Below are 27,422 nucleotides of genomic sequence, written 5' to 3' on the forward strand. Positions count from 1 at the left end.
TTCTGGCTCCTTGACTACTTCGACTTTCCATAAAACCACGACATGTTAGAGGCAATGTGTTGTGGGGAGGGAAGAAAGTGGGACACACAATTCTGCCTGACAATTTGCTAACTTCTGAGACCTTGAAATAATAATGCCCTGTCACTTACTATTAAGAGACTCATTTGAGACTATGTAATACAAACATAGATATAATTACATTAAACGTAATAGTCATCCCCTAAGCACAGCTGTGCATAGGGCAGGGGAAGCTAAACTAATAGAATCACAGCTAAAAGAAAGTGTGTTGATTTTTTATTCATTGTATTATTGTATTATTTTAAGTTATATATGCAAATAGTTTACAGTCAAATAGCTCTACAAAATTTATTTTGGAAAACAGCACAATCCTATCTATTGCTTCACATTTTCCCTGCCTTGGAGGTAGCTACGTTCAACTCTTTTCGATGATTATTTTGGTATTTACCTTCTTCATGTTTCCAAATAACTTTATTGAATTGGTACTTTTAAACTTCAATTTCAGTCATTTTGTATTTACTCCCCACTCTGCAAATTAATTAATTAAAGAAATTCTTTCACGGTCCCTCTTGCCCATGCATGACTTCTCGTTCTACCATTTCCCTAAAATAGTGTGCTTCCTTAGAGCAACATGCAGGGTTTACATATTTATGACTAAGTAAATGTTATTTATAGCAGAGCCTCATAGCAAATTATCATAACTCTTTTACTGTGAAACTCCTTTCTTATAGTTAAGAATCATCTTGCTTTAATATATGCTAGTTTTCTCTGTGTTGATCTGGAATTTAACCTCAAAATCTTTGCCAATCGCCTAACTCTCTTCTCAAGAACTCAGACTCATTAGATACCCAGAAACTCAGTTTCTTCTTCCTAAAGATGTATTTCCTGGAGGCTTCCGACTTGCTCCCGTGTGGACAGGGTGCCCTATGTGCATGTCACCTAACTATCATCCCAAGATGTCCTTGACTACTATCCTGGGAATTGAAGTCATCTCTTTCCTATGGTGAATTATTTCCCCCTTTGTGTCATTTCAGTCTAGTACCAAATTATGAGTAGCTTCCCATGACAAAAGTTGTTTACCCCTTGTATAAAGTTCTCTGCAGGTCTGGATAACTCTGGATGACTTTCCAGGATGGCTCTGTGGCAGGAAGGGAGACCCCTTGTCTAACACTCGGAAATGAATTGTCTGAGGAGACACACGTACTGACAAAGCAAGAGACTTTATTGGGAAGGGGCACCCGGGTGGAGAGCAGCAGGGTCAGGGAACCCAGGAGACCTGCTCTGCCATGTGGCTCGCACTCTCAGGTTTTATGGTGATGGTGTTTGTTAGTTTCCGGTTGTCTCTGGCCAGTCTTCTTGCTTGGCCCCTGTTTGGTCTGACTCAGGGTCCTTCCTGGTGGTGGGGGCATCTCACAGCCAAGATGGATTCCAGCAACAAGTATTCTGGAAGGTTGGTAGGACATGTGGACTGGTGTCTCCCCTTTGGGCCCCTCCTGAATTCTCCTGGTTAGCTCTGGGTGGCAGCACCATGTTCCTTATCAGGACCTCTTGTGAGACAACTCACGCAAGTGGTGATCATCGTGCCTGGTCAAGGCAGGCAGTGCTGGTCAACGGTTCCCTAACAGCTCTACTCTTTGTTGGACCAGCAACCCAGGTGACTCTGATATTGTGGTGACTCCACATTGATGTGCACGTCCATGATGTCAGAGGACGGGAAGGAGAGCATGGAGTACTGTGCACCAGCTCTGAAGGGCTCCCATCTGGAAGTTTCATTGTGCATTATGGTCATATTTCATTGACCACACCAAGTCACCTGGCCATGCTAACCGCGAGGGTGTGGAGAAATGCGTGTTTGGAAGGAGAGGATAACTGGAAATACAGATGTGTAGCTTAATGTTCCCACATCTGTTTTGCACACTTCAGATTCTCTTGACTCTGATCATCACCTCTTTCTTAATCCAGCCACACTGTGACAGTCAGTTCTATGAGTACACCAAGCTGCTTCAGGAAGGAGCAACACAGAGCAGCTCAGCTTGGACCTGCACTGATGCTTCTTGCTTCTGGTTCTGAGCTTCTCTGACAACTGGAACCACTTGGTGCTCATGCATGTGCCCCTAAAAGAGCTTATAACCAAGCAGGACCCTATGGGGTCTTTTGGGACTCCTCCCCCATATCCTCTTCTTTAGCTCCTCTCTGAAGTACCTAGTTAATAGTATCTGATGCACATTTCCCGAGTTGTGTTACAGATGCTAACCCCCCCACCAAATGGAAGACATTATCTACCTGATGACCATGAGCACGTAGCCACCAGACCTACTGGAGCCTGAGGATTGATAATGTTAACCCCTGTGACATTGCCCTGTTACCTCACCGTAAACCAATTAGAAAATTGTGTGTGAGCTGATCACGCACTGTGGGACTCCCCTCCCTTACCTTGCCCTTAAAAATACTTTGCTGAAACCCATCAGGGAGTTTGAGCTCTTTGAGTGTTAGCTGTCTTGGACTCCTTGTATGGCACTTTACAATAGATGCTGTACTTCCTTCATGGCAAGCTGGTGTCAGTAGATTGGCTTTATTGCACATGGGTGAGTGGACCCAAGTTTTGGTTCAGTAACAAGCTGAAGACTTGGCACCCTCAGGAGAAACTTGGACCAACATTGGACAGGGACTAAATGACAAATTCGTCCCCATTTCTTCCCAGGAGGAATCTCCCGAAAAATAGATTGTGCTTTCCCTAGCTTGCTCCCCACACCCCTCACTCCTGCTCCGAGGATCAAACTTCCTAATAAAACACTCCTTGCCCCAGGCTTGGTGTTCTGGGCTAAGATAGCGTGTCTTTTACTTTCTTGGTTTTCTATCCTGTTTTTTTGGAGGAAAGTTGCTTCCTAAGGCAGGGTACATGGTGGGTAAATTTTTTGTAACCTTGATGTCTGAAAATATTTTAACAGCAATCGATGAGAATTTTGCCTTTGTATGGAGCTCAAAGTTGGAAACAGTTTTGCCTTGGAATCCTGAATGCGTGGTTCTCTACCTTCTAGCTTCCAGCTATTGAGAAATCTAAAATCCACTTTGGAACCTCTTATGTAACTTGATTTTTATGTTTACATTTTCTGGAGGCTTTTTGGATCATCTCTTCATCTCAGTCTGAAATGTATGACTCTATGCTTTGGTAGAAATTCAATACTCTTAGGTTATTTTATTGCTAATTTTTTTTTTCATCCCTGTTTTCTTTGTGTTCTTTTTCTGGAAATCTTACCATTCAGTTATTGAATATTCTAAACTTGCCTTCGAATTTTTTTTATTACTGTGTGTCTTTTTACTTTGTTCTACATTCTGGGAAATTTCTTCAAATTTACCTTTCAAATCTTCTATTGACTTTTTCATTTCTGCTCTCAAATTTTAAATTTCTCCAAAACCTCTTTTTTTTCTTGAATTAAAAAAAAAATCCTGTTCTTGTTTAAAGTTAGCAATATTTTTTCGTATCTCTGCCAGCATTCTGGGAGTTGAGTGGGATTGAGATATAGAGTTGTGGGTAAGGTCTCAGCATCCTATATGCATCTGTCCCCTTAACTTCTCAGTTCTCAGTTCAGAATTTCCTGCCTGATCATGATCTAGTTTGTCCCACTCCAGAGAACATTTGCTTTCTTTTGCAAGGTGGGAGTGAAACAGTGACCATTTGTACCATTCGAGAGAGGTGATCTGAGCCTCTGATTGTTCCTTTAAGCAACTTTGACCAGTCCTCTGTACTTTTGGCATTAGCTGCTGCACTCCTTCCAGAGGAGATTGTTTTGCCAATTCCCAATGCTTTGGAGACTTCTTTGGTGAAAATCTGGTTGGTTCGCAGTGTTCTTACTGCTAGGATTCAGTTTGCTAGGTCTGCTAGGATTTACCACTGTCCTGTTTTCTCTGCAGCTCCCAAAGTGTTGCCAATATCTCTGACGTCATTCTCATTCTTGTAGGGTTATAACTACGTAAAGATCTTTTTACTGTCATTTTAGTTGGCCTTTGCGAGTGTTTTAAAATAGATGATTGTATTCAATCAGCCATCTTTACACAGAAGTCTTTAGATGGTCTATTTTATGGAGTATATTTGCATAACACAATAATATCAAGCATATAGCCTGCAAACTTACTTTTTGGAAGAAACAAATATTTTGAAAATTTTAGTCAATGTTCAACTCATTGGTATAATAACATATATTAAAACGGCATTAAAATTGTACATTTCATGAAGTTATGTAACGGGACCATGCAAATTTCATTACATAGAGGATTTGCGATGGGACTGTTTCTCAGTCCCAGCACTACTGACATTTTGAGCTGAATAATTAATTCTGTGTTGTGGAGGATTGTTCTGCATTGTAGGATGTTTAGCAGCATCTGTGGCCTTGACGTATTAAGATGCCAGTAGCACCCCAACGTCAAAACAATTTTAGCGATGTCTCCAGACATTGCCAAGTGTCTCCGTGGGGGCAAAATTGCCTCTGATTGAGAACCACTATGGTATGATACGGTACAGAAGTAGGCAAACATCTTCCGTAAAGTGTCAGCTAGTAAATATTTTCAGCTTTGTGGGTGATAGTGTTTCTGTCACGGCTGCTCTACTCTGCTATTAGAGAGTGAAAGCAGCCACAGATAATATGAAAACGAATGGGCGTGGCTGTGTTCCAATAAAACTTTATTTATAAAACCAGGCAGCAGGCCATATTTGCCCTATGGGTGACAGTTTGCCAGCTCGTGGAATTGCACAAAGAGCAAAGATTTTGGAGATAGAGTTGGATTTAAGCCACTCGCTGGCTACATGGTGTCAGGTAAACTTAATAGAAATAATAGTGCCTATTTCTTGGTGTTGTAGTGACGAAACTTAAATGAGAATATTTCTAAGATACAGTAATACTCTTCACCTTTTCTGGTCCTTGTCAAAAGGTTCATAAATAAAACAGTATCCCCCTTTCATAATACAATGTACCTTCTCCCTGCACCAGATGGTGAGCTTCTAGAAGTCAGCAAATGAGTCTTTTTATGTCTTTGGTCCACTCAGTGGCTGGCACAGTGTTGTTGGTTATGAAATGTTTGATGAAGAAACAAGTAATTTGGTGTATTCTGTGCACTCAATGCAGTTTTATTTCATATTTATATTTGTACTGTTTCTCATGAAGAAACACATCGTCAGTAACTCTAAAAAAAAATCTCTACTTCCAACACCAATAGGCATCATGAGATATTTTGCCTGACAATTTGTAGATCAAATGGTTTCACAAATACTTGTAAGAAACATGTTGTTCTTTGCCACAGACTCCAAAATAGCTGGAATGAAGCATTTTTCTATTAAGTGTATGCTATTAGGAGCACAAAAAGATAGTGATATGATTTTATTATATTAGATATTAGAATTGATGATCTTTTAAGCACATTAACACAAAATCATGTACTTCTTACTGTTCCTACCTAAATTACAAAAACTGACCCTGCTTCTAGGGACTAACAATTTACTGCAAGTATTTGTAGCGCTTTTTTCCCTGATGAAATATCTACAACAAAATAAATTATAATTCTTCAGAATAATTGAGATATCGAGACAGACTTAACATTCTGCTTCCTATGGTGTAACTGAATGAGTAAAAGATAATGGAACTGAGTCAAGAGATAGAAGACTTTGGGATTCCAGGACCATGGCTAGATTTTGATCTTTACACATTCCCTTATGTCCAATGAAGTTGTAGAATGCAGACAGTTTAAGATATTGCCAAACCTTGGAAGGAATGAGTGACTTTACCCTGAAACAACTTCGGAGAATGGTTTTGGAGGGAGTCTGCTAATTCTAGGAAGTATTAAGGGAGCTGTGTCCTGTCTTGGGAAGGAAGGAAAAACGTTGAATGCTTCAAAGAAACTCTGATACTTCCTAATTCCTAAATTCAGAAACAAGTTATGATACTGCTCACTTTTACTGGTTGCTCTCTTGAGGTCTGTGGAAAAGAAAAGAGTAAGCAGCACTAGGTATGAGTAACGTAAGGCATCAGAAGCTAAACTCAAAACAGAAAAACACCACTGTGTGGAGAGGGTCCAGATCCAGGTTAGGGGAGGGTAAGCAAGGCAGCTGCTAAAGGCACTGATCTCCAAGTCACGGTACAATATTATTGTAAGAAACTCAGCAATATGGTGCCATTGTTCCTCATGATAATCTGTACAGAGATAGCGGTGTGACCTATAGCAAATTTAAATTACCTCCTCTCTCTATTTCTTTCTTCTGTAGCAAAATTCCCATGACCATCTTTGGGGTCTGGATTTGGCAGTTGACTCCTTAAGGAAGAGTAGAAGTCATTTACATTCCCTTTCCTAGAAGAATGCATAGGCCTTTGTCATCCTAATGCCTACCTAGGACCATCAAATGTTTCCTGTAAAGCCTAAGGCTCTAATATGGTAAAGAACAGTGGAATGCGCACGTTTTTTGGAAAAGGGGTAAGAAAAGTGGATTGGCCCATGAGGTAGACTGACAGATACAGTGATGAAGCCCTCATTCCCACCCCAGGACCAAGGCTGCTGACTGAAAACAATTGATTCACTCTCCAGGAATTACCCTGACTAAGCAAAGCTGCTTCTTTCAAGGTTACACTTCTTTTGGGGGGCAGCCTGCATCTGATACGTGGTCAGCGTGGGTGTATGAAGGTCTGACTCCTGTGTCTCAATTAGGGTAACTCTTCAGTGCCAGAAACTCCTATTGTAACTACATCACGGTTCATCTTCCACCTCCGCTCCATTTTTCTCCTCATTCCTCAACAGGTGTGGTTGCCAAGTGCACTTCTCAGTAAACATCCCACATGCAAATCTTAGGGTTTCATAATCTTTTTTTCCTGTTGAACTGACCTATGGCAGTTGACAACAGAAGTGTTCCTAAGAAGGCTGTAAAATGGGATTTGGGAGCTTGGTCACCTACCAGCGGAGCAATTGCATTTGTGAGGTTTAAGGGAAATAGTAATTATTAGGACTACATTATTGGGTGACTGTTGCTGGGGTCCACTGATGCACTAGAGAAGGGCGCTAAAAGGTTAAGAATGATTAATAGCAAATGGAAGGTGTTGTGTGAAAGCCAGGGGGCCTCTGTATTAGTCTACTACAGCTACTATAACAAAGCATTAAAGACTGGGTGGCTAAAACAACAGAAATACATTTTCTCACAGTTCTAGAGGGTAGAAGTTCAAACTCAAGGCTTCAACAGTGTTGATTCCTTCTGCAAGGGAAAGATCTGTTCCAGGCCTCTCTTCTTGACATGTAGATGGCCTTCTTCATGCTCACATGACATTCTGCCTCTATACATGTTTGTGTCCACATTTCCTCTTCTTATAAGAGCAGCTGTCATATTGGATTAGGGCCCATTCTAATTATTATCATTTTAACTTCATTATCTCTTTAAAGAATCTATCTCCAAATGCAGCCACATTCTGAGGTACTAGGGGTTAGGATTTCATCACATGAATTTTGAGAGGACATAATTCAGCCCATAATCATCTCCTTGGCAACACAAAAAGATTTTTATCTCATCTATAGCCAAGGGAATAGCTCCAAAGAATGTTGGGTTCTCAATCATGCCTGAACTTTTGTGTCAGTATCAGGGCTCCAATTTGAAAGAGTGGGGATCTGTGACTTGGGATGAATACATCTGAGTTGATGCACTGGAAAATCCCTGGCTTCACTATGGAGAACAGTATGGAGGTTCCTTAAAAAACTAAAAATAGAATTACCATATGACTCAGCAATCTCACTACTGGGCATATACCCAGAAAAAAACATAATTCAAAAAGACACATGCACTCCAATGTTCATTGCAGCATATTTACAATAGCCAGGTCATGGAAGCAACCTGAATGCCCATTGACAGACAAATGGATAAAGATGTGGTACATATATACAATGGAATATTACTCAGCCATAAAAAGGAATGAAATTGGGTCATTTGTAGAGACGTGGATAGACCTAGAGACTGTCATACAGAGTGAAGTAAGTCAGAAAGAGAAAAATATCGTATAATAACGCATATATATGTGAAATCTAGAAAAATGGTACATATGAACCATTTTGCAAGGCAGAAATAGAGACACAGATGTAGAAAATGAACGTATGGACACTAAGTGGGGAATGCAGGGCGGGAGGGTGGTGGTGGTGGGATGAATTGGGAGATTGGGATTGACATATACACTAATATGTATAGATAACTAATAAGAACCTGTTGTATAAAAATAAATAAATTAAATTAAAAAAAAAAATCCCTGGCTTCATAGAGCACTGTGGGCCTGTAGGAGTGGGTCACTCGTCCTTGGCAAAGTCTGGTTCTTCCCACCTGCTTGAATATGTTACAGAGAATTTTGCCTGCAAGACAGCAAGCAACCCTCATTCTACTTTCATCTACTCTTCTGTCTATCATTCTGACAAGCACATAAGCTAGCCGGGAGTGTGCTGAGCCTGCCAAAGGAGGAAAGGGTCTATACCCCAAAAAGCTGCAAGAACTAATCAACATATACTGGCAGGACCAGGAGAGAAGGCACAGCGCTGGATTGGAGGAGAAGGCAGGTGTAAAGGAAACTCTATTTTTCTCCTCTACACTCAAAACTTCTGACTTAGATGTATGGGCTTTTTTCCCATGCCAAGAAGTTCTCCAGTTCTCAATGGACACTGACTGGGTGTCCTGCAAACTAAACTCAATTCTGACACTAACTATCTGGAGTTAATGCAGACCCCACAGGTCACGGGCTCAGTCCCACAAGACGGTCCCTGTTTCAGATGCCAATCACAAGTCCCAGCCGTCTCCTGCACGTCTGACCTAGCAGCTATGTATCAGAGGTTACAACAACCTCCTCCTGGCATTCAGTAATTTTCTATAATGGCTCACAGAACTCAGAGAAACATTTTCTTACATTTACCAATTTATTATAAAAAGTTAGAATGCAGGAACAGCCAGGTGGAACAGGTGTATAGGGCAAGGTATTGGTCGAAGGGGGTGTTTGCATATCTCATGCCCTTTCTGGGCACAATCTCCCAGCACCTTGATGTGTTTACTAACTCGGAAGCTCATTGTTCAGGAGTTTTTTAGAGAGCTTAATCTCTAAACCCCACAATCCTTCCTCTTCTCAGAAGCCGGTGGGTGAGGCTGGAAGACCAATCTAATCACTCAGTCTTTCTGGTGAATAGCCCCACCCTGAGGCTATCTAGGGGCCCCACCCTAAGTCACCACACTGACATAAATTCAGGTGTGTTCAAAAAGTTCTTATGAAGAACAAAAGATACTTCTCTCACTCAAGAAATTACCAGGATTTCTGGAGCCCTGTGCCAGGAAGCAAGGACAGAGACCAAATAAATTTCTTCTTATACCACAGCAGAACAGAACATAAATTTGGGAGATAGTTACTGATATGGTAGCACTTTCTCAAACGCAGTATTTAATCATTGGGCAAGAACCCAGTGCTATGGACTAAATGTTTGTGGCCTCCGTGAAATCCATATTGTGAAGCCCTAACACCCAATGTGACTGTACTTAGAGACAGGGCCTATGAAGAGGTGATAAGGATGGGGCCCTACTCTGATGGGGTGGTGACCTTATAAAAGGGAAGGACACCAGAGCTCTCTATCTTGACCACATGAGGATACAGTGAGAAGGTGGCCACCTGTAAGCAGGAAAGAGAGCTCTCACCTGGAACTGAATTTGCTGGCACCTGATCTTGAACTTCCAAGCCTTCAGAACTGTGAGAAAATAAATTTCTATTGTTTAAGCCACCTGGTCTATGGAATTTTGTTATGGCCACCCAAGCTAAGATGCCCAGGGAGGGTGCGAACACACTGCTTGGAAGAGCATATACAGGACTGGATCTTGAGGGTAATAGAACAAGAAAGAAAGAAATTAAAGTTAGATAAAAGAGAGTTTATTACTATGGGAACACTCTCCTGTGATAGGGGATTTAATATTGGCAAGATCCCAGGGGATGTTATTAATCTAACACTGGGTTGACCCTTGAAAATATGGAAAAGTGTTGGATCACATTAAATGAAGTAGAAATGCCAGAACTTTTGTGTAGAGGAAAAGATCAGAAGTCTCAAGGAATTGAGTCTGCTCTAATGGATTTACTTCATATGGCCAGAAAACCTACTAATTGTCTATGTTCAGGGTGGGAGGGTCTGACGATACTTCCTTTACCAAGTGCTAATGAGAAGGTGCCAGCATTCTTAAGAAGTACAAAGGGAGCTGTCCTTTGTAGGTCAGCACTGATTTAGAGAGATGCTGTCCTGCAGTTGGGCTCCCTGAGAGCAATGTAGATGATATGATTCTGTAAAAATAGACGCCAGCTGATGGTGCTTCACTGGCAGAAACGAAGTGGGTGCATTTATTATAAGGAGGAGCAAGGTCCAAGTGGAACTAGGGGACCTGACCTAAAAAGAGCTATGGGTATGTGGTGAAGAGAGCATGATGTTCCCTGGGGTAAGATAAATTGTCAGTCAACAAGGGTATTGCTCGGTTGTGTACAACAGAAGAAAACAAGGAGGATGCCCAGCAGATAGCAGGCAGTTGTTCCAATCAAAAGTCATCATCTCTTGACCAGTTTCCAAAACTGGGCCAGTGTTCAGAGCCAAGACTCACTGAAAACAGGGAGATGATGAGCCCTTACAAGGAAGGACATTGTGAAACCATGGCAAGTATATTCAGTAATGATTATGCCAAGCCTTCCTCAAAGGCAACTATACTCTCTTACTCAAATCCTCGTATAATGAGAATAGAAGAATATCAAGACATTTTAAGGGCTTTTGGACATAGGATCTGGTTGATAAGGTGGGGACATATGAGGACCAAGTAATAAAGAGAATTTTGGCTCAGGTCTTATGGCTCACAGGTCTTCTGAGTCCATGACCAGGGAACCATTTATCTTCAGTCCCTAAATAGATGCTTGGCATGGATATACTTGGTAGTTTGCAGAACTCCCGCACTGGTTCCTTATCATGTGTCCTGACTGACCAAGTGACATAAAAAGCTACCAGCTTTGAGTGTGACACAGAGCAGTCAGGACAGGGCTCTGCAGCAGCTTCAGCCTGTGATCAAAGTATACATTTCAGCAGACCTAATAGAATTAGAGGTATATGAAGTGGGGAAAGGCACTTGTGGTGCTTTTCTGGTTGATCAAGAGAGGGAAGGGGAAATATTAGGGGTAAGTGATCTGGGTAGGAAGACCATTCCTTGAGGAAACCAACTAGCCACTTGGTAGGAATTTGATTATATTGAACCTCTTCTACCCTGAAAATGGCCTGATAGGAATAGGAATATTTTGGGTATAAGTTTACTTCCTGCCCACAGGACTTCAGCCAGCACCACTGAGGACCAAACAGTTTGATCTAGGGGCATGAGATCTTACATAACCTTGTATCAAACCAAAGGACCTGTTCTGTAGTAAAGAAGATGTGGCAGGAAACACATCACCATGGAATCTACTGTTTTATAAACCATAGCACCCCAAAACTGATGGCCTGATAGAGTGATGGAATGATTCTTTGAAGGTTAAGATAAGGTACTGGATTAGAGACTATTCTCTGAAGGCATGGGGAGCCCTTCCCTAGGCTGCAGTATATGCTCTACATCATCGACTATTATACAGTGCTGTGTCCCAAACAGGAGGAATATTTGGTCCAGGAACTAAAGGGTAGAAGTAGGAGTGGCTCTGCTGTCATCACAACCAATGATCCCTTGGGGGAATTTGTTGCTCTCATAACTCTAGGCTCTGTAGGTTTTAAAATTCCTGAGTCATAGAGGGGGAGCATTTCCACCATGGGGCAGTGAGTGTCCCATTCAACTTTACACTATGGCTGCCAATCTATCACTTTTATCCCTGTGCCGGTAGACAAGCAGGCAAGGCACAGAATCACCAGCCTGGTGGGGATAACTGACCCTGATCATTCAGAAATGTAAAGCTGCTGTTACACAGTGAGGGCAGGGAAGAATTTGTTTGGCACTGGACGATCCACTGGGGCATGACCTGGCATACCCTTCCCGCTCTGGATGTTACTTGGACAAATGCTCAGGCATGAGACGGGCATGTTAATAGGAGCCCAGACCCCTCAAAGATGAGAGTCTTGGTTACCCAACTAAGTAAATTACCAAGAGCAAAAGAGGTGCTGATCAAGGATAAGAAGAATCTAAAATGGGTGGTAAAGGAGGGAAAAGAGGAGTGCCAGCTGCAGTTTAAAAACGAGCTGCAGTGCTGGGGGCTGTAGTTTATCCCATTAACCTTCATCTTGTAAGTTTCTCTAGGAAAAGAGATCAGTCCAAACTGGGAAGAGCTATTTTCATATAGGATGAGCTCTTTATCAGAGGCAAATGGCACACAAAGGATGGAAAGTAGTGGATGCTGTGTTATGCCACCTGGATTCCCCACTGGGACTGAGGACTCATTGTCCAGCTGGCAGGAAGGTTGGCCACTGATGGCCCATAGCTGAGTCCCTCTTTGGAGAATTGTCCTCCATTTGAGGGAAGTTGCTTTGTCCAAGGTTACATTTCCTCTGTGGAGGCAGCCCACACCCATAGACTGATTGATTTGGGGGATACAAAACGAGGACCTTTGCATAGAAGGAACAATTCCGAAGGGCCAGTCCACCTCTGGGGCTCCTCATGCGACTGGCTGCAGTGGCTCCTGCACCTGGAGCGCATTTCAGCTCTTCCCTCTTCTGGGTCCCGCTTCCCTCACCTCTCACCAGTGCTATTCGTGAGTGTGCTCCCCAATGAAGCTTCTGCACGCAAATCTCAGAGTCTCTTTCCCAGGGAACGCAGCCTATGAAGGCTAGCAAAAGGAACTCTTAAATGTATTTGGAAGAAGTCTTTGGAAGTATACCCATGTTAGTTACCGCTAACCTAAGTGAATGTGAGTGACGAATCCCACCCAGTTAAAGGAAAAACTGGATAAAGTGAAGGAAAAACTGTGACATGAAATGTAATTCCAAATACATTTACAATGATCTGTTACTTTCAGGAGAATACCTTCATTTGATCATAAAAAAAAGAATATAATTTTTAGGAATGGAAAACCAGCACTCTTCTTCAAAAGTAAAAGTTGAATAACTATTAAAGAACCCTACCCTCTAGGAGTGAACTCTAGAGGAGGGGGACTCAAGGGGCTCTGCTGGTAGATGTGTGTCCCCAACGTACCCAGAGCTTGGTCAGCTCTGTCCCTTTCCCCTCACACCTAGATTTTTCTATGAGAAATTATCCCCCTTCCACTGGATGTTTGTTCTATAGGAAGGAGAGATTCCCAGCACCTACCTCCAAGGGCTCCCAGCATCAGGTGGTAGATCCTTCTGCAGGAGAGGAGAGGACAGCCCTTAGATATTTTGTTGAGGCTGTAATCCATGATAGGAACATATACGTATCAGAAGGTTATAGTTTCCCATGCTTACCTACGTGGACCTCCAGATTTCAAAGACTTAGAAAAATAAACCCTCGAATTGTTCTGCATGTATTGAATCTGAGGTCTATATGAACCTGAGGTCCAGGACTCTAAACACAGACTCATCCTGGAATAATAAAGAACCCAGAAGACTTAGACAATGAGGCCCAATTGCCCTAGAGCCTTAGGCAATCTCTGGACATTGAATACATCCCTGATGACAGCTTGTTTACTTGTCATTCGTCTCTTTCTCAAAAAAGAATGCAAAACGTGCAAAATGCTTTTGGTTTCTGGTTTTGTAATTGTTTGCAAGCCAGCTAGACGGTAATTTACTGTATTTTATTTTCTGTTTGGAGATGCTACAATTTCTCTAAAACATTTTCTACATTCTTCTTCATTTGTTGTCTCATACTAGGAAATAATGCACATACCCGAGCCTGCATTTTCATCACCTTAGGGACCAGTAGAAGAGTCTGTTTCCTAAAGAAGGAAGCGAGAATGGGGAGTAGGCGGAATGTGCTAAAAAACATGTTCCAGAGTTTGTTTCACCCACACAAATGGGAGGGGACTAAACGCTCTCTACCCCAGAAGCAGCTAGCATGGTTTTATCTTGATCCACTCCACCTCTGTGCTTCAAAGTTCCACAACTGAGAAAATGGGCTGTGTAGTCTTTTTTTAACATGGATCGTGTAGAGCCAGGTTATTTTTAAATTCGATGAAGACATCTGGCCCAGAGACCTTAGACAGCAATATTGTCAAATGACTTCCCTCCTTCTTTGGTTTTTATATTTAGCATCCATCATAAGTAAGCCAGAGATAAATATAGTAAATAACCATCTAGGTAATTCCGCATAGATCCCACTTCATGTAAGTGTCAGAGATACTGTGTGGAAGCTGCTTCACCTTTCTGAGTATCATAGGGGCAACAGTGATCTCACAGGACCAAAGACTATTTTTAAAAATTGATTTTAAAATGATACTTCTGCCTTCTTGAGGTTCACTTAAGAGGTTCACACAGAATCACTCTGTGTGATCACTGTGTCTCTGTGTCTCTCATGATTAAATTTTGGCATTAGATGCTCTAATTGGTCTATGTGTCTGAGTTTTCTTATCCCTAAGCCAGAAAGTATAGTTATATACACCTCTAGCTGGAACCACAGTCCCTGTAGCTTTCCACAGGGGAACAGGAATGCCTTACATACAGAGGGTTTCTAAAGCTCCATCCTTTTACCTTCGAGAAGGAAAACTGGCTCTCGAGCATAATATCACTACTAGAACCAGTGCCAAACAGATAGAGGGACTGTCCTGATCAGAGAGAGAGAGGAATTAGGTTTTCCTCTTACTCTTCATGAGTTTTATTAGCCTAGTTAAGTACGGTAATCTAGGCATTTTATTAGGATACTGCTTTATAGATAAAATATGACTAAATCTCAACTTATAAATAAAGTGGAAGTGGACCTCTTAGAGTGATGCTAGGTTGGGGTGCTCAGAGCCCCCCATTGCAACTCCCCATCTTCTTCCCCTTCCCAGGTTGTTTCTGACACTACTACTCAAGATTCTTGAGCACTGCAGAACCATGGATAACCTGGAAAACTCTGCTCTAATTAAACAATAATATCATATGGTTGTAGTCCTAATAGTTCCACCATGTGAAAAATTTAGACAGCGGGAGCTTCCTGGGAGGTGTGACTTGAGAAATGTCAGTGATTTTCTGCCTTTTGGGACCCTGCTAGTCATCCTTCTTCCATCACTGTTTGGCATTTCTGTATTGGAATCACTTCTTTGGGTTAAGACACTATTACTATTATGGGTCCCTATTAGAAAACAAAACAAAACAAAACTTTATTTAAAAGTATCACCATATTCCACTGGAATCCATCATTAAATGCAGGATGGAGATTTTTTCCATGATGATACAGAGCTCAGATAATCCAGTCCCACCAGCAAAACTGAGTGTAAGTTAGAGGCCCGTTTCAGGTTATGACCTTGTGAAGTCAGCCAGTGGACAGAGAGATGCTGATGTGGAGAGCGGCATGAGGAAATGGCTTAGACAGGACACACTGCTCAATGCAGCTGATTGTGCAGCTATGATGGGCCACCCTGTGTAACCATATGGCAAAGAAAGCATTGGGTGTTTTTACTAGTGAATAAGTGAAAGACAAATGCCATAAAGAAAAGGAAGATGGTGGCACGTAGCCCAGGCTTTGTGTTACAATTTTGCCCAGGACTGGCTGGTTGGCATTTCCAAGTGCCCAGTGGAATTAATGGACATTAGTGAACTAGTTTGTTACTGGTCCCTGAACAGTATGGTATTGTGTGTGGGATGAGGGCAAGTGTGGATGAGAGGAAGCTCTCTTAAGTATGCAGAAGTAGGCTGGATGACATGACAGCTAGTTAATCAAAAATTTCAAGCTGTGGATTTATTAGGTTTGGGGTAAGGGCGCTTCTTTTGAATCCTGTTTTAATATTCTATCTTTATTCCTTAAAAAGTTATCAAATTTGTTTCCTCGTGTCTGCCTTTATTGATTACAAATGTTCCCAAATGTCAAGACCATGGAAAATGACAACAAACTATCAGTTCCTTACGTTAACAAGCACCACATTTACTCCAAAAGATTGCAAAGAATAGGGAAAAGAGAATCACCACGCAGATGATTTAAATCATGTCATTTATAAAGATGTAGAGAAACAGACTTTGGTTGGGGTGCAAGCTGCTTGGATTTGAATTTAAAGATGGACAGTTTTTCTACGGGGTTGGCATTTTGTCTTCCTGAGGCCAGAATAGATTCCATCCAGATGCTTTATGTTTTTGCCCTGAGAGCAAACATTTATATGGGAACTGAGCTGAAGGAACTGAACAAAGCAACCTTATAAATTCTAAATTTGGGTGATTGCATCACTGAAGTCCTAAACATACTACAAGTCAAATCCAGCTTTTATTTTTACTGAGCATTTGCAACTAATTCCCACTGATCAAAGACAATTTAGTCTCTCTCTCTCTCTCTTTTTTCAGTCTTTCTTTTTGGCAAATAAATTGTATTCTGGAAGGATGACATGGGAATCACTGGTCTTCCCAACAGCTGCATAATTCCACTGCTGCAATGGGTATGTGGAATGGGGGAAGGCAGTGCATTTGGGAAATTCATTAAGCAACTGTATTCTTTAAATGTTGGGAGGAAATAATTTAGACCTTTTTTGTTAATATAATAATTTACAACGGTGTCATTATTACAGTTTGCTTTAGTCTGGGACAAAATTTTATATTTATATAAAATGAAAATTATCTACTACTTATATGATAAAATATGAGTCTTAGTTGTAGTTATTGGTAAGATGTGGGGTTACAGAATCTCCAATTTTCTTTGCTAATTAGCTTGCACGGTCTGGGGTATGGCCAGAGCGAGGAGAGGTGACCCAAGGTGGAGACGGTGCCTGCGTGAGGCAGGCAGCTTATGTAGAAGGTTAAGCTTGAGGCTGGAACTAAGACGCTCAGGTCTTATTCCTGATCATCTCAGGTATTTCATTTCTTTAGCTGTAAAATAAGGAAGACACTATCCTTATGGTGAATCCAGGGACAGATCTATATTTTTGAAGGTCCAGAACTTACATATTCTGAGAGATCCTCTTTAAGAAAAAGAATATAAATATTATAAGTTCTAAGTTGGGTATAAGGCATTGGAATGGGCCATTACAATTAAAGGGCCCTGAAGCTTAAGCTCTATTAACTTCATGGTAAATCCACATCTGGTTGTGCTGATGAAACTGAGGGAGGGAATGAGGACTCTCAGAAGTTGCCCCATCATCCGTCAAAGACCTGCCACTTGTGCTGGTGGGGCTGCCTTTCCGAGGGAGGCAGTAAGATCTTCTCTAGAACTGGAAAGGGCAGAGCAGGAGACTGATGTTTGCTGACAACTGAAGGTTGTTCCCAGGAATTTGAAGGTGGTGTCCCATCATGAGGCTCTACTGATAAGGCGACCTCTGTTTTATAAACATGATTACACACAGGTACAATTTTCCTAGGTGGGGACGATTACGTGTTTGAACTCCTATGTTTCGGGCCTTCATAGGCTAGATCATTCAATTCTTACAGCTGCCCAAGGAGTATTCCCAACCTCATTTTGTAGGCGTTGACCTGATGCGACATCCCACCTCTTGGGAAGATGACCCAGACACACTTCCACCAGGAGGGTTGTGCCCTCCCTTTTGGGGTGACAGCTGGTCACTGGAATAAAAACATTTCCAGGTTTGGGCTTAGCTGAGTCCTGACCTGGAAAGACGACAACTTCAGAAGAAATAACTTTGCTTTCCTGGGAGTAGTAAATAACCATGAAGTGGTTACCATCACTTTCTTGCTGGTATATATTCTAGAGTGTACCCTCATTTGGATGCTGTTTATTTTGAAAATCCATTTTGTGGATTTTCAAACAGGCCAAATTCTCTGAGGAATTATTATTAGTCCTGGGTCTCACCAGGCATGGGAACTGCGTGGGGAGGAGAAGGATTTCTAAAAAGAGAGACAAAAGATTCTATCTCAGATCAGGCCTCTTTTGCAGAGAAATTCTCCTCTACAGACACTGTGACTTTTCCTTCTCTGCTGTGCCTCAACCCCTTCTACTATCAAACACACACACACACACACACACACACACACACACACACACACACACACTCCTCATAGGTAGTAATAAAAAAATTCACTAGGATCCAGTAGCATTTGGATGCTTAAGTCTCTCAAAAGCCTCCTCAAATCCCTGGGCAAGAAGGCAGTTCTCTTTCTCCGCAGATTCATCTCAACCAATTTCGCATTTAGAAATGTGATCTGTTATGCTCTGGATTCACAGTGACTGAATACGTATTTCTTTTTTGAAACCATTAAGAACCATGTGGTTACTTCGCCCAGAGGTGGGGCATTTCTAAAGACAATGAAGTGGAGGCTTTTGATTTGAAGGCTTATGTAAAGGGAACAGGGAACTCTGGGCTCTCTCAAAGCCTTCCAGCCTGGTAATCAAACCAGACTCACTGCCATTCTGGTGACTGCTCCTAGAAGCTTAGAAACACTAACTGTGCTGGTGAAGGCCTGGAATACATTGAAATAGGCCTGTCAAGTGTCAGCTTATACAGGAGGCGATGGAGTATGTGCTGACATCACGTAATCAAAAGGAAAAAAATTACACCGTGTGTCTTGCCCGGGAAAAATAGACTGCAGCTTAGCAAGTGGTATTTCATGCTCCCTGAACAGAGCTGCAATATCTTCCTGTATTTATTCATTGAGCGCCTATTTAACTACATGGTGGTAGTTTACAAATAAAGTGTGGGGCTGTTTTGTGTGCTTTTAAAGACACCAGCTCTGGTGGATCAGATCAAATCCAACCCACTTCAGCAGGTACTAACTTGTTTAAGAAAACCAGCTGTCAACAGGAAAGGGTTTTCAACAGGCTCAGAGGGTTCACCAAGTTAATCATTCCTTTGGTAGGCCCTGGGAAATTCGCTGCTTGATTTTTCAGTGACATGTTGGGCAAATGCAGAAAGGCAGCACCTTCCATCAATTGGGAATCAATTATGAAGCTGATTGAGGTGTTTGTTTTTTAAATTACCCAAGTAGATGGAGATTCAGGGAACGGCAGATACCTTAAGGTCTTAGCTAAGGGAGCACACCGTGTACGGATAAGGGGAAAGGAGTTCAGAGCAGGCAAGAAGGCCTGGGAAACATGGCTTCTCTCCTTCTAGGCTGCAGACTGAACAGCGTCCCCTCCTCACCTGCCTCCCTGGAGACATTCATCTTCTGGTGGCTGTCATTGAGTTTTCTCCCTGGGGTTACACGGTAGGGTCACAAGCAAAGCTACTACAGAAATCTACTCAATGCCCTTGTGCTCCCCTGGAACTTCCAGCCTCTCCTGGAAAAACCTTTCATGAATTACTATTAATTTCAGACGTGCAGTGCAAATGCCAAATGCATACCCCATAAGATGGTTCTGATGTTGTTTCTAAACATTTTCCACCCACATTGGTATTCACAAGGAATTTGTTCTGTAAACCCCCAGTATTATCAGCTTGGTGTCCCATTGCCTAAGAGTCAGCATTTTCCTGGAAGGAATTTTGAAAGAATACCCCCTTGGTCAGCCCCCAGGGTTATTTTTGTTCTACTGATATATTTTTAAACAGTTTAGTTGTGAAATATAACATACCCACTAAACAGTGGGTCAGGCATTGCCATAGATATTTTCTTAAGTAATTCAGGAAGCTTTCTGGCAGGAAGATGAAATAAAATCATAATCAATGTACCAACCAAGGGCTATTTTGCATTTTGTTTTAGTTAGTGGAGGCAGAAATTGGTGGAAAGGGACCAGGGGAAGATATCATTTTGACTCTGCTGATCTGCTCTGTCAGTGAAAATCAGGTCCTTCTCAAGCATGATGTGTCTCAAATTTGCGGGGTGTTGCTTAGTAAGTAAATCAGGATGACAGGTTTTTTTTTATCTAAGAAGAGAACTAGACCAAAGTTATAACCAAACACAGCACCCAGAGAAGACACCTCTCACTGCAGTTTTCATGCAAAATGCTGGCTTGAATGGGAGGTTTATTAGATCAAAGAGAAGTTACAGGGAATGAGAAACAAAGTGCCTATGTTATAGTTCAAAAGGTTTGCATAAAGAAAGTTAAATAAGAATGCTTAGTGGGATGCAGTCATAATGTGGCTTTTAAGGGCATGTATTTCGGGGCCAGAGTGCTTGATTTAGAGACGCAGTCCTACCACTTTTCTAGCTGCATGACGCTGGGTGATTTGTCTATTATCCAAGCCTTAGTTATCCAATGAGGGTGGTAATACACATATCACATAAGGAATGATACACGTAGGGACCCCATGTAAAATCTTAGCACAGTGGCTGGCACTTAGTAAGAACTTAGTAAATGTAAGTTGCTGCTATTAGTACTAGTACTACTAGTACTAGTACTGCTGCTACTGTGGGGCTTCTCAGAACCCCCAATATGCTAATGAAGGCCCTGAATTTGCAGAAGAAGCCTGTAGAGCTCAGCCTGTCCAAGACTTACTTAAACTACCAACCCTTTTTCCATAGAACATCTGGCTGGATTCATGTTTTCTGGAATACCGTTTAGGAAATATTGTGACAGACATGTCTCCACGGGATCCTGACTCATAGTCTTTAACATTTGATGGAGCAATTCCTCTCACTTCTCTCTACCTACTCAAATTCTCTGCATTTTGTTCAGCTCAACCCCTGCCCTGTCTCCAAGAGCCGGCTTTCACCTCCCTGGCCAGCACTCAGCTCCTTTCTCTCAATTCAGTTGGCCCATGTCACTTGCACTGTATTGTCCCTTGGACTTTTTGTCTTGGTATTGCCACTGCTTTGATGGATTTCTTGTCACACTCAACTTGTCTGCTTTGATTTTATTTTACGTAGTCAGTCTTCAGCTTAGCGACCCCTCACTGACCAGTCTTAGATCTGCTGTGTTCGCTCAAGACCTAACTGAGTGCAGTTGAAACCTTGAATTGGAAGTTGATTTCCCCTGCAGTTAAGTCTGAAGCCTCACTCATCACCTGCCCCAACTTCTTCCAGAGCTAGTGTTCTTAGTCTTTAGTCCAGTTGTGGTAAGTTATCTCTCCTTCTGATGTCTTTCCTAACCCACAGGACAGTGTTTGTTACCAAACTCACGTTTGGCTGCTCACTGCTCAAAAGCCAATAATTGAGAAGCAAATGTTGTAAGAAAGGAAAGTTGCTTTAGTCAGAAAGCCAGCAATCTGGGGAGAAGGTGGACTCATGTCCCAAGAACAACTCCAAAAATTCTGCTCAGCCATGACGATTTTTAAAGGGAAAAAGGGGAAATAATCTCAGATAATATTAAGGAGGTCATATTTGTCATTTTTCCATTGTGTACAGACCTGCTGACTTCTCCTGATCTTCCTTTGGATGCTCTCCTGCCCGTGTGGTCCACCTGCAAATTTACCAAGGGGAAGCTAGGGGTAGATAGTCATTCTTTAACTACTTAATTCTTCATTATTATTCCTTCTAATCCAGGAAAGGAATCAACAGGTTAGGCAAGGCATTGTGTACATTCAGTAAAGCAAAAATCAGGAGTTAGGTTAAACGCTACCTAGTGATACCATTTTTATGATTAAGGTCTGAGAAAAACAGAGATGAACAAACAGAAAAGGGACAAAAGTGCAGCTTACATATCTACTGTACATAAACCTAGATTGCTGAGAAGACCATGTTTCCCTTTTTATTACAAATCTTTTCTCTGAAGTCAATATTTCATGCTGTTTCTTGGTAATATATATTTTCTCTCTCTTTAACTAATTCTATTCTTTATATTTCCTAGTGAGGCTTTGGTTTAACCATATTTAATGGACCATTATTCTACTTACTGTGCCTAAAAATTGTGCTGATGGAGCAGAGCTGATTACAAGAATAGATGTAATACAAGTTCATTAAAGAGATTCAGAACACAGGCTCTTGAACTAAGATAATGTGGGGTTAGCTCCATCATTTACTAGCTGTGTGATTTACTAGCTGTGTGACCTTGGGCAAGTTAACTAAACTCTCTCTACTATGGTTTTCCCATGTGTAAAATGGGCCACCTCATAAGGTTGCTGTCAGCATTAAACAAGACAATGAAAGTCTATCTTTCAGCATAGCACTGTGCACCCAGTAAGGTTCATAGTCATGGCCCAGATTTAAGACACATTCTCTGCTTTCTTGAATCTTGCCATCTGAAGCAGAAGCAGAGGGGGCTTTAGAAGGAGGAGGGATGTGAGCAGGAATTGCAGACGTATAAGGGAGAATTGAAAAGACTGGTTCTACTGGGCACAGGATGAGAGATGAGGTTGGCATCATAGATTGGAGACACATAATAGAGGGTTTTGAATCCCAAATTATGGAATTTTATAGACAATGGATTAAACATTTTTAAACAAAATAGTAATACGTTCAGCTCTGTGTTTCAGGAAGCTAACTTTGGGAATACTAAGGAGGAGGAATTGGCGCGGAGAGATCAATTAAGAGATTAAGATCCACCATTCAGACTTTTTTCTGTTTCCCCTGGTTCAGTTTCTTTTTACGTAATGGGAATAAGTTTTTCATGCAACTTTCATTGATAATCCTTGATGAGACTCTCCTTGGACTTTTTAATCTTTCTCTATCTGACTAGGTCTATTTTGTTCACCTGACTCCCAGAAATGTATCCAGAAACAAAACAGATCATATGTTTTTCGTTTTATTTATAACCCTCGACTCCCACAGCTACTGCCCACTACCATAATATTGCTTCAGAGGATCACTGACCATCGTTTCTTCCACTTTGTGCTATGTGTTCTCGGTTGAGTGCTCAATTCCAAGGGTAAGTGCTTTATTTATACTCAAAACAGAAAGTACATAACAAGAAAGTCATCGATAACTGTCGGTGCCTTGATTACAATAGATGCTTAACCCCGGAGAAGCAGGGCTGGCATTCTGTTCCGAAACCCTCTGAAACAAAAAACCTATTTACACCAGATGCAGTTGCCCGGTGCAAACTTTCAATCCAGTTAGATGCACAAGAGTGTCTACTGATGACCTTTCAGCTGCTTGTCAGCACCTTCCTATTAAACTCTAAGTCTGCTTGAAATAGAGCACCAATACCTCTGGGCACCTCACTTTTTGAAAAACAAACTAAACCATCAGATAAGACCATGGGGACTTGGGATTTATCTAATGCTACACACTCTTTTTAAAATTGATTCACTTCTCTGGCAACCCAAAATGTCCATGAAATAGCCTAGCTGCTCTGCTACAAGAGCAATTATTATACTGCCTGAGGTGACTTGTATGGTCTCAAGGCCTTGCAAACATCCATTTATACTGAGATGGAGATAAAGCAGACATGAGTTGGCACTTCGGGCAGACAATGATTGTCAGACGTGCCACATTGTGACAGCGGGAGCACAGCCCCATGGCCTGACGGGAGAACACACTTTCATATTTCCCGCAGTTCAGTATGCATGCAAATGTGCTCAATTTTGTCCAAAGACAAATAACGTAAGGGTCCAAAAGTCCTTCAAGTCGGACTTGTCTGAATTTTCAAACCGACAGACTTGAAGTCTATAAGCAATCATGGAAGTCCCCGTGGAAACTTCAATTCACCTGTGCTGTATCTTTCCCTATAATCTAATGCCAAGTCGCAATTAACTGTAGTTCAAGATATACATAATTGCAACTCACCCAGAAGAGATTATTTTTTGAGCGCTTCAAAATGAGAAAATATGCATATTCCTTTACAGGTTTCATTGAAAGAAAGTTGATTTAAATAAATCCACAGGCATATATACTGTAGGGACTGATTTACCCCAAACAAAATGTACTATTGACATCTGTAGAAATGTATATAGTAATTTATTTCTCAGATTAATATTATCTCATTAGTGATGTCATTAACTAAAAGTAGAAATATCATTTCAGTCGCCATTTTGTAATTTCTATATAAAATTCCAGTTCATGTTTGGATTTATAAGACAAAATGAGTTTTTAAGTCTGAACTAGATGTATTTGCATTGTCTAGTTACAAATTAGTTCCCAATGATTCATGAGGTCATTGCAGGAAAATGTGAGAGATCCCTTTGGGGCATCATAATACACTTCCTAACAGGGAAATAAGTATTAACATCTGAAGGCATAAGAGCAGGAACATCTATATTTCAAGGAAAAACTGACACTGGAAATTTCAATCCTATCATAAAAATGAGTTGCAAAAAAATTACACTCCAGAGTGACCACTCAAAACATTAAAGACAAGGGTGGATCCTATTCAGTCAAAATGTTTATTCTCTTTATTAGTCAAACTGAACACTTCTGTAGAATAAAAATAGTGTAAAAGTTTGAACTGAATTCCAAATCAGTCAGAATAATCAATCTTTAAGCTTATGTTTTATATGTAGGAGTTTGGGTAAAAAAAGGTAAGGACAAAATTACATCAAGTCTTTGACTTTGGTTTCAGTGAGTCACGCAAATCCCCCTTTGTCACGAAACGGAAAATCATAAGTTCATCACAGATCAATGATTTCAGAGCAGTAAATACTCATCGTGCCCAAACCACTCAGTTCCCAGATTGTTTGGAGTCTTGACATTACCTCTGAGGGTTTACTTGGGTCTTGAGAGAGGGGACAGGCCTCCCACTACAGTGAAAAATAAACCAAGTCATTTGGTTCAGATTCAGGTCTTAAAAATTCAAAGGCCTTCTGTGGTGCTTAGGGAATCCCCAGTTCATTCTAGATTTGAACCTTCCAAATATCCAAGGGACTTCTGGTGGATGAGAGCCATGGGAACCTACAGCCAAATGCTACTGGGAAGTACCCTAGAAAAGGCCCAAATTTGGTTTTCGTCAATCTGAATCTCAGTGACCTGCCTTCTACTTTCAGCATTGAAAGCTGACCAAATTAGAATGTTATTACTAGCAATCAGAGCAGCTTTTTTTTTTTTAATTGCACTTCGGACTTCAGCTTCTGCCAAGGATTAGATGCTGAATTGGAATTAACCTCTCCCTTGCCCATAATCCGAGTGTACTTTGTTTCTACAGTTTATAAACTACTCATTACAGTCTGCATTCATTAGCTTAGAAACACAGATCTGCCCATATAATTCTTCTTCAAACCTTCAGTATTTCTTGGCTTGGTATTTAATACATTTCCTTCAGTACTTCTTGGCTTGGTATTTAATACACTTCCTAATCGGGCCTAGTCCTGTACCTTTACCATCTCTTTTCAGTTTTCTCAGCACAAACTTGATTTCTCAGCCATATCAGGTAATTTGCTGTTTCCAAACTTGACATCATTTGATGCCTTGGCTTGTGCTGTCCCCTCTGCCATTGTCCATCTTATCACTGATATTCATCTTTCAAAGTTTATCACAAATGTTAGCTACTCCCATACACACTTTCTCAACTCCCAGAGACAAAATTAATGAGCCCCCTAGCATTGTTACTATGCAATAACTAGTGAGATAGGAGAGCTTATTGTTTCCTGTGCTGAAGCTTGTATTCTTTGAGATCTGATAACATTTCCCTGGGTAGGTGGTGATTCAGAATCTGAGAGGTCAGGACGTATGAAGGTTCCTTCATGTTCATGATGAGTCATGAAAATAATGATAGTAAGTGAGGTGCAGAGGAAGACAGAGCTAGGGGCTAAAGTTTCCTATGAATGAGGAGAGTGACCAAGAGGTTGGCAGAAGACTACACCACTTAAGAATACAAGAGTGACGTATTTGCTCGGTGTGAGTTTCAAGAGAGCTGTGACTTTGGCAGGAAGTGTGGGGTGGTGTTGCTCTGACACATGAGTGAGGAAATAAAAGCCTTCTCCCTGTGAGCAGTCTTCAAAGCAGTACTTAGAGGACACTTGGGTTTTACTTAAGAAGTGAGGAGAATCTTCTGAGAAAGGATGGAGGGTAGAGAGGAATTTCAGTTGACTGAGGTTTGAGAGGGAGGGGAAAGGAGAGGGAGGGGGTCAGGCTAAGTTCACAGACAAGGATAAAGATGGAGTCAGGGTGGGGAGGGTGGATTTTAAATGGCAATCAAGAGGATGGTAGGGCTTCCCTGGTGGCGCAGTGGTTGAGAGTCCACCTGCCGATGCAGGGGACACGGGTTCGTGCCCCAGTCCAGGAAAATCCCACATGCCGTGGAGCGGCTGGGCCCGTGAGCCATGGCCGCTGAGCCTGCGCGTCCGGAGCCTGTGCTCCGCAACGGGAGAGGCCACAGCAGTGAGAGGCCCGCGTACCGCAAAAAAAAAGAGGATGGTAGTGTGAGGCATAGCACATTGGTCTTGATGGTCTTTGCTATGTGCCTGGACAACTGGACCAATTAGCACAGTCTCAAAATCTTCCCTCTGATACAATGGCTCACAGAACGAGGACTCTCTGTGACTTCTCGGAGGTTGATGGTTCATGTGGTCTAGAACTTAATCCTGGCTCTGTCTTGGGGTGTGTACAAATGCAGCCCATAGGTGCACCTCACCAGACTTCTATCCCCTTGCATATAATTCAAGAAGATTAGATCCAATAATCCTGGATATTGACTCTAGCTGTTATTCTGTGAAAAGTTTTGTTTATCTTTTCATTGAGTTTAGGCAGTCCATGTTTCTTGAGTTATTTTGCCAATTGAAAGAGGGCTACTTCCTAAAGACTAAAAGAAATATATATTATTTTCTTCACCTTCACGCAAGAAGAATTTATTGAGCACCTATTTTGGGCCTCACTTGATGTGTCATAGAAGAAATGGATAAATTCTGTTCTCTCTAAGATCTTTCAAACTATTTGGAGGGGTGATATATGCCCAGGAATAAATGGTGAATGTTGAAGACACGTATCTTCATGCAAACATTTAAATGAGACTCCCCTCACCCTGGTCCACTTCTTGCTTAGACTGTTGACTAAAAGATATTTCACAACTTAAAGTTGAGAGTTATGTTTTATTCAGTGGGAATTTTTAGGATTTCAAGCCCAGGAGGCAGCATCTCAAGTAACCCTGAGAGAACTGCTCTGAGGAGGTGAGGGGAGAGCTAGGATGTATAGGAGTTTTGCAACAAAGGACAGGTAGTCAGAATCAAAGATTACTGTTAATTAAAGAAAACCAGAAATCCTAAATTAAGGAATTTAGCGCTTTTCTATGTATGGGAAGATGCAAGAGTCTGAGCTCACTGAAATCATTCCTTTGATATGCAACTCAGCTCTCTGGGGCCAGTATCCTGTGTTTTCGCATCCTGAGTTTCCTCAGGGCTCACCTTCGGGAGTGGCTGCCGTCTGGTGGCTGCTAGATGGCAGGTATTCTTTCCTTCCCCTCCAGCCCACCAGCTCACCTTAGGCGGTGGCTGCATGGCTTCAGTCACTGATCACTGTGATTTCCTTTGTTTACTGATATGGCAGACCAATCCCTTAACATTCACCGTTTTTATTTGGCCCTCAATATCTTATAGGGACTAATTGGGAAGTTCAGGCTTTATGTCTAAAGTTCT

This window comes from Stenella coeruleoalba (assembly GCF_951394435.1).
Source record: "Stenella coeruleoalba genome assembly, chromosome: 6".
In the NCBI taxonomy this organism is placed as follows: Eukaryota; Metazoa; Chordata; class Mammalia; order Artiodactyla; family Delphinidae; genus Stenella; species Stenella coeruleoalba.